The sequence below is a fragment of the Bos indicus x Bos taurus genome, chromosome 8 (genome assembly GCF_003369695.1).
Source record: "Bos indicus x Bos taurus breed Angus x Brahman F1 hybrid chromosome 8, Bos_hybrid_MaternalHap_v2.0, whole genome shotgun sequence".
In the NCBI taxonomy this organism is placed as follows: Eukaryota; Metazoa; Chordata; class Mammalia; order Artiodactyla; family Bovidae; genus Bos; species Bos indicus x Bos taurus.
Window position 1 is genome coordinate 56,815,569 of NC_040083.1, and position 8,826 is coordinate 56,824,394.

Here is an 8,826-nt window from a genome sequence, read left to right on the forward strand (position 1 = left end):
GCTCTAGGTCCTTAGTTCAAACCCCAAGTTTCCATACAAGAGAAGATTCTCCCCAATTTCCTCAGTCTATAACATCCATCTCAACAGATGCTTCGGGTCATCTGTGGTCTGACAGTTTTCCAATCCTGTAGGAAGGCATTGGGATAGATGAAAGGTGATGAGTAATGATTAGCTATCATGAGTAACGATTACTAAATCCTAGGTGTCAGCCCACAAAGTGCTTAGTGTAGATTGAAAGAAGAAAGAGCCCACTCTTACAAGATCAAGCAATTACTGAGTCATGTCTGGCCCTGGCAAAATGAAGTCCTGTCTCACGCAAAGACTGAGTATTTGAGAAGTTAGTTGCTGAGGCTCAAATAGTGCCCCTTGCAGAGATCCTTCAAACAAAACAGAGAAAAATTAAGTGTGAAGGTGATGCAACATATCTGTCTTGATTGTGGCAGTGATTAAGATTTGTAAAACCGAACACAAAAAGTCAATTTTCCTATAGGATATTTTAAAAACAAAATTTGAAGAACATAGTTGTCATGGAAAAAAAAAAAATGAGTTCCACATTCCTCCTAGATAGGAAAGGCTCACAGACTTTAAAACCAATACAAAAAGGAACTGCCTGGCTTTATATCTCCAGAAAGAATGTTCACATTACAAGCTGGATTAAGATGTTTTCTCTTTAAGTGAAAGTGAAAGTCACTCAGTCGTGTCCAACTCTTTGTGACCCCATGGACTGTATAGTCCATGGAATTCTCCAGGCCAGAATACTGGAGTGGGTAGCTTTTCCCTTCTCCAGGGGATCTTCCCAACCCAGGGATTAAACCCAGGTCTCCAGCATTGCAGTCGGATTCTTTACCAGCTGAGTCACAAGAGAAGCCCAAGAATACTGGAGTGGGTAGCCTATCCCTTCTCCAGTGGATCTTCCTGGCCCAGGAATCAAACCAGGGTCTCCTGCATTGCAGGCGGATTCTTTACCAACTGAGCTATGAGGGAAGCCCCCGTCCTCTCTTTAGAATAGACCTCAGTGCCACAAACAAAAAATCATAAAACTGCTGAATATCCATATAAAATGAAATCAAACATGCTAATCTGGCCACCTATAAAATACTGCTAAAATCCATTCCATTATTCCTGTGGGAATATCCATTTCCTAAATTTTGTCCTTGCTCTGTACAACTCCCATTAGCATCCAACAGTGTACACAATACTTCACACATTGTTTAGTACACAGTAAGCATGACTTCACTTTCACTTTTCACTTTCACGCATTGGAGAAGGAAATGGCAACCCACTCCAGTACTCTTGCTTAGAGAATCCCAGGGACGGTAGAGCCTGGTGGGCTGCTGTCTATGGGGTCGCACAGAGTCGGACACGACTAAAGCGACTTAGCAGCAGCAGCAGCAGCAGCAGCAGCAACAAGCATGCCATAAATATTTGTTTAAATATTTAAATATGTTTGCTCCCAAATTGGTATATTCTGATGAAGTCAGCATAACAGTGAAATTTCTCTATAATCACATAATAAATTATTTATCACGGGTGTCAACAGTAACCCTGTAGAGCAAAGGTAAGCAAAACAAATCCACAAACGTGTGCATTTAGTAGCCTCTACCCACTCTTCTCTACGTGTTTGGGTATAGGCTAGTGTCTGGCTCTGCTGCTCAAGCTTCATGGAAGAGAGATAAAAGATTAATGAGTCAGAGAGTTAGGAGCTGTTTTTAAGAAATCCGAACATTTTCTATTTTAAGCCTGGAAAAAGGAAGGGGAAAATACTATCTTAATTATCTTTTTTTCTCCAATGTCATCACATCCTAAAAACCAAGTCTATTTATTTTATCTAGCATTATTCAGGATGCCTTGCTTTATCAAAACACCGTGCATACTTTCAGAAAGGAAAACAAGAGAACCGCTTCTTCAATGTGGCCACATCTCAGAGGACAGAAAATCTGCAGTGAACACAACCTTTGTTACTTAATCCTGAACTACAAGAACTCTATTATATTTCTTTGCTTTTCAGCTTAGGAAACTCAGGTTGCTGACTTAATGTGAGGCGTGATGAACGAGTAGTCCTGGTTAGTTCAGAACCTCATCAGCCACTCCCGGGCAAACCATTCCTTGCTTTTCCAGAACCAAGTCTAGGCTGCAGCCACCAGCAGAGGAGCTTTATTATGGGTAAGCAATCGGTGGAATGGGATTGCAATCTCCAAACAGTTTCCCATCTGTGACATCAATTCTGTTTGGGAGCAGAGGTGATAGGCCTGTGCGTTTGCCTGAGTGTTTGCTCTGCTTCACAGAGTACACACGTGCCCCATGCATCACCCTGCCTATCCACTGCACACTGTAAACTTGCTGAGGTTCATGTCATAAATGTGCCTACAAACCTGGCCATGTTTATTGTGTGTCCCCATTCTTCTCTTTTTAACAAGAAGAACTGTCCTTTATTAGTCCCTCTTTCTGAGCACATCTGAGAAATTTCCTCCAGGATTGGAGCATTCATTCATTTTCCTTTGAAATCCTCTAGATGCATTTTTCAGATCAGCCACTAGATGCCCAGATGCCAAAATAAAACTCTAGCAGTTTTTCCGAGGAAAATAATGGTTTTGCAATTTAACAAGAATAGATATTTTTTTCAGCCATGCTACCCAGAGGCCTGGGCAAGGTTTTCATGTGCTTAAGGAGTTTTGGGTGTATGTCTGTGTGTGTTTAATGTACTCACAATATTATTATTTAGACTGGGGAGCAAAAGTCCTCAAACCAAGAATTATTAGAAATAAAAAATTCCCAGAAGCTGCCAGTACTTCTCTGACAATATAGACCTAGAAAAAATTACCTTAGAATCAAGCACCCAACTTCAAACTTCAGGACCCTCTTGAAAACTTTTTCACTAGCCACACTCCCTGGCTTACCTTTAGCAGTACCTAGAACACCAGGGTCTGAACTCTCACAGAAATCAAGGTGGTAAGCCAGGACCTGTGTTGAAGTATCCTCAACACAGGTAGTTAATATAATTCATTGTCAGTGTCCTTTTTACTGGAATTTTCTGCTTCTGCCCTTTAGCAGGATAAATGTGTTCCACTCAGGCTAGATTTTTGTGGGATATCATTAATCTATAAAGCATCCAGATACCAGTGATGGGCTGCAAAGAACATCAAAATCACAGCCTAGGAAATGCTAGTGAAGGAAGAGAGTTGGATTTGCCTGCGTGCATCAAAGTAATTTGGAAAGAGAAATGTGAGCATGGGAAAGTTTTTCAAATATGTAAAGGGCTATAACATTAAAATTCAAAATTATAGCACTGGAAGAAAACTTTGAGAGCGCTGCCACCAAGAGAGAGGATAATACTCTCAATCTGTATGGCCCTTTTTCTCACTGATGGACACAAATACTTTAGCTATATCATTTTCAACACAGCTTTAATGATGGTTCAAAACAATGGAAGAAAAATGCTCTGAAGATAAATTAAAAATCACTCAACGTGTCTCATGCCCAGCAGTTTTTTCAGTGCAATGCTCAGTCATGTTTGACTCTCTGAGAATCTATGGACTGTAGCCCACCCGGTTCCCCATCCATGGGATTATCTCAGCAGGAATACTGGAGTAGGTTGCCATTTCATTCTCTAGCGGATCTTCCCAACCCAGGGATCGAACTCACGTCTCCTGTGCAGGCAGATGAGCCACCTGGGAAGCCCATCATGGCTAAAATGAACCATCTGAATTGGATGACTTCTGGCTCACTCCCAGCCTGCCTCCACATGGACAGTAGCACCTAATCTTTTGCCACAAGGAAGGGGTGGTCCTGGCCACATTTTCTCCTTGGTCTTAGAGAGAGAAGAGGAATGTTTAAATTAACCTTTTCATGCTAAGACTTGCCTCTGCAAGACTTCCTGTCTGACTTAAGAGAATGTGGGATGATGGTTGAGGAGCTGCCATCCCTTCTGCAAGTGACCTACATATCACCCTAGTTTCACAAGCAATCCCCCAAAATGAGTTGAAATATTTAGACATTTTTTTCCCCACTCTCACCTTAGCAAGAAAGAACTTTCTGACAAAGAAAGCTGAGCACCAAGAAAATGTATGAATTCCCAAGTAGTGAGTGCCCCATTCCTGAGACAACTTATGATGAGGAAGTGTAGCCCCTGCCCAAGCTGTGAGGGAATGGTTCCTGAACTGGAGGAACGATTAGCCCCAAAGACCTCATTTAGTATTTCCTTTCCAATTCTACGTTTCTATCATTTTTGCAGACCACATTCTGAAAAGTGAAAAGACAAATCCTGCATCTGAAAGCCACACAGAATAACGATATACCAAAAAAAAAAAAAAAAAAGACTTTCTCCCCAGGATAGCAAGTTATTGCATGAGGTTATCGAGGTTAACTATTCCCTTAACAGAGTTCAGTATAAGCCTGAAAAAATTCACTGTAAAAAACATCTGGGGAGAATGACACCTCATTTTCTTGAGTAATAGTTCTTATAAGGAACAATACTTCCTATCAAATATTGACACCTAAGTCATTTAGAATCACTTATTTTAAGAAGTAAGTAAATCTCCTGACTGGGAAAGGGAAATAAGCCAGGCTTCTTGTTGGCAAATGCTAAACCAGGCATCTGACAATGCTGATCCTATTATTCAAATATTCTGTGTCTTTTAGAAATACAATCCATATATCCCCACACCACATCAAGGAGTGATTTCTTCTGTGTCAGCCATGGCAAAGGACTGTGTAGTATCCCCTGTCATGTTGAACAGGCAGAAGGTTTCCAAAAAGACAAGCTGCTTGCACAGAATCATCCCTAGAGCAAGACACATAGGCAGAATGCTTCTATTACTTACACAGTATTATATGTCAAGTAATTGGAAGACCTTTTACACTCAAAAGGACTATGGAGAGCTGTCCATTTACTAATCTACGGTTTTAACATGTCATCAGAATTGAAGGCTATGGAAAAGCCAGCTTCCCTGAGTGACATCATCCTAGAGCAGGACTAAGGTCTTAGAGTGAAGCCATGGTCACTCTAAGATTCCTTCATGCCAGAACCAGCTACAAATTCCTCTCTATCAGTTAGCTAACGGTTTTTTAGAGCAGAAAATTTTAGCCATAAAATCTGCCTCCTCCTTCCTTCCCTATGAGAGTCTTATAGAATGTTTTATGGCCTGTGTATACAATTTTAACCTTAACTCAAGTGAAAATCATTATTAATTTCCTCCCAAAAAGTATAATGGGAGATTCTTACCATCTTCATGTTATTATTTCTCCAACAACATATTTTGTGACAATCATGCACTGACATGGAGAAAGCCTCAATGAAAATGCTCCCAGTGATAGGTTTCCATGTAATGTATTCACTCATTTCTCCATGAATTTCACATTTACTTATCAAGGCCTAAGTGTGGGACACCGTGCTCAGTGTAGGAATAAACAAGATTCTTCCTCAGCATTGGATTTTGTATAAACTTAATATGGCCAGTGGCACAATGCAATCAGGGGGACAGAGTTTAATGGGAACAAGGATACCCAAGGAAGTATGGTAGTTTCCAGCTTGACAGCTGAGCAAGAAGATGGAGAGTGAGCAGGGCAAAGATGTGAAGGCATGAGAATGTCAGCCATTTGGTTTATGGAGAGGATGGGGGTGAGGAGGCAGGCGGCAGTCAGAAAATAAACAGCTTGCATGACTTTGTTCTAAAGTTCTGATGAATCACTGAAGAATTTTAAGAAAGGGGGTGGGTAGCATGATTAGATTTGTGTTCTAGAAAGATCACTCTATGCTAGCAGTAATAACACACCATAATGGAAAATGAGAAGCTCAGAGAAAAGGAAAACTTCTAGAAGGTCCTAGAAGAAAAATTCTAAGACAATAGTAGAGAAGATGAAAAAAAGATTGATTTAGAAAGTAGATTTTTACTTGACCAAGACGTGGGGGTTCTATAAGAATGAGGAATCTAGGATTATTTATGGGTATCTGCTGTGTTCCAGGACTGTGGCCCTCATACTTAGATACACATTAGAATTAATTGAGGAGCATTTTAAAATATCCAGCCTGAGCCCTCATCCCTCAGGGTTCTTATTAAACAGGTCTTGGATGGAGACCAGGCAATAGTATTCTTTATGACACTCAGGATTTCTCTCAATTGGTCCTGCAGAGGTTGAGGAGGTCAATTTGGAGTCAGCACAGATTTCACTGTCTAAGCTATAGTGTCAACATTTGCCAAAACATCTGTTACAAACTTGTGCTCTGATCTTGGGTTTCAGACATACAGCTAACTCTTTACAGTGTTAGAAACATGGCTATGGTGTAACAAGAGAAAATACCTGCAGGGAAACTTTTCTGCATGAAAAGTGCATCAGAAAGGGTCAAGGATAAGACAGCGGGAATGTACATCTGAATCCAAAATGACGTGCTGTTATTTCTGGGGAAAAGCTTCCCAACCCCTGGATCCTGTCTTTGGCTAAACTCTTGAGCCAGGGAACTGTTGCTGCACTGAAATTCTCTGGATGCCCGGGAGCACTGAAGGGATTAATGAGTAGTTGTGTAGCAAGTCCATCTCAGAATCCAATGAATAATCAATGGTACTTGAGGCTCCCTAGGTAATTGAATTGCAAACCTGGTAATAAGGAGCCTTGTATCCATAGTAAAATTATACTTCATATCTATTTACTAATATAGACATTGATGTAAGACCATTGCTCACATAGATTATTTACCTTCTATCTCTATTAAAAATCGAGCACAGTAAATTTTTTGCTAACAAGGATTTGTTCCATTTACCTGTACACAATGAAGTAGACCTTACAGCTACACAAGCCCATCACCTCTACTTCCCAACTATAGGAAACAAGTACAAAAGTTACTCTAATCTTTATTTTCAGAATTGGGATGAGGAACAAATATGTCATAGTTGTTGTAATACTGCTTTATTGACTATGCCAAAGCCTTTGACTGTGTGGATCACAATAAACTGTGGAAAGTTCTGAAAGAGATGGGAATACCAGACCACCTGACCTGCCTCTTGAGACACCTGTATGCAGTTCAGGAAGCAACAGTTAGAACTGGACATGGAACAATAGACTGGTTCCAAATAGGAAAAGGAGTACGTCAAGGCTGTATATTGTCACCCTGCTTATTTAACTTATATGCAGAGTACATCATGAGAAACGCTGGGCTGGAGGAAGCACAAGCTGGAATCAAGATTGCCGGGAGAAATATCAATAACCTCACATATGCAGATAACACTACCCTTATGGCAGAAAGTGAAGAAGAACTAAAGAGCCTCTTGATGAAAGTGAAAGAGGAGAGTCAAAAAGTTGGCTTAAAGCTCAACATTCAGAAAACTAAGATCATGGCATCCGGTCCCATCACTTCATGGCAAATAGATGGGGAAACAGTGGAAACAATGGCTGACTTTATTTTTCTGGGCTCCAGAATCACTGCAGATGGTGATTGCAGCCATGAAATTAAAAGATACTTACTCCTTGGAAGGAAAGTTATGACCAACCTAGACAGCATATTAAAAAGCAGAGACATTACTTTGCCAACAAAGGTCCATCTAGTCAAAGCTATGGTTTTTCCAGTGGTCATGTATGGATGTGATAGTTGGACTATAAAGAAAGCTGAGAGCCAAAGAATTGATGCTTTTGAACTGTGGTTTTAGAGAAGACTCTTGAGAGTCCCTTGGACTGCAAGGAGATCCAACCAGTCCATCCTAAAGGAGATCAGTCCTGGGTGTTCATTGGAAGGACTGATGTTGAAGCCGAAACTCCAATACTTTGGCCACCTGATGTGAAGAGCTGACTCATTGGAAAAGACCCTGATGCTGGGAAAGATTGAGGGCAGAAGGAGAAGGGGACGACAGAGGATGAGATTGTTGGATGGCATCACTGACTCGATGGACATGGGTTTGGGTAGACTCCGGGAGATGGTGATGGATAGGGAGGCCTGGCGTGCTGCGGTTCATGGAGTTGCAAAGAGTCAGACACAACTGAGTGACTGAACTGAACTGTTGTAAAACAGGCTTTAGAGATCCCAAAATTATTTGCTATAAAACTCTAAAATAGTTTCAGAGAAATTTAGCATCGCCCCTTGATGAAAAATTGTATTACCATTTTACTAGTTCTTAATGTGAATTCCCAATATAAAGATGAGCATGACAGTTATTAGTAAACAGGAGTGTCACTGGCCAAAAGAATCACATATTGACAGTAATCCCATTTAAAACTAAAATGAATCGGTCTTGCCTCTTTCTAAACTGTAACTTGGCCAAATTACATAAACCTCTTTAACCTTCAACTTTCTAATCTGTAAAATAGGCTAATAATTACTCATGTCATAGGGTCAAAAGAGTTAAAGTAGTCTGCTGCTAAGTTGCTTCAGTTGTGTCCGACTCTGTGCAACCCCAGAGACGGCAGCCCACCAGGCTCCCCCGTCCCTGGGATTCTCCAGGTAAGAACACTGGAGTGGGTTGCCATTTCCTTCTCCAGTGCATGAAAGTGAAAGTGAAGTCGCTCAGTCGTGTCTGACTCTTAGCGACCCCATGGACTGCAGCCTACCAGGCTCCTCTGTCCATGGAATTTTTCAGGCAAGAGTACTGGAGTAGGGTGCCCTGCCTTCTCCAAAAATAGTCTAGAGAAAGCATTTAATCATAGTGCATACAAGTAGAAAATAAACACTCTATATAGTGTTTATATACCTAGTAGCATGTGCCTTTAAAATTCAGGCTTCGTTTCAGCCTCAATTATGGCATGAACCATCTCCATGAAGTTGTACAAGTCATTTGATTTATCTGGTCACAGGTTATCATCATCTGCACAAAACAAATAGCTATTCTAAATAATCCATGAAAT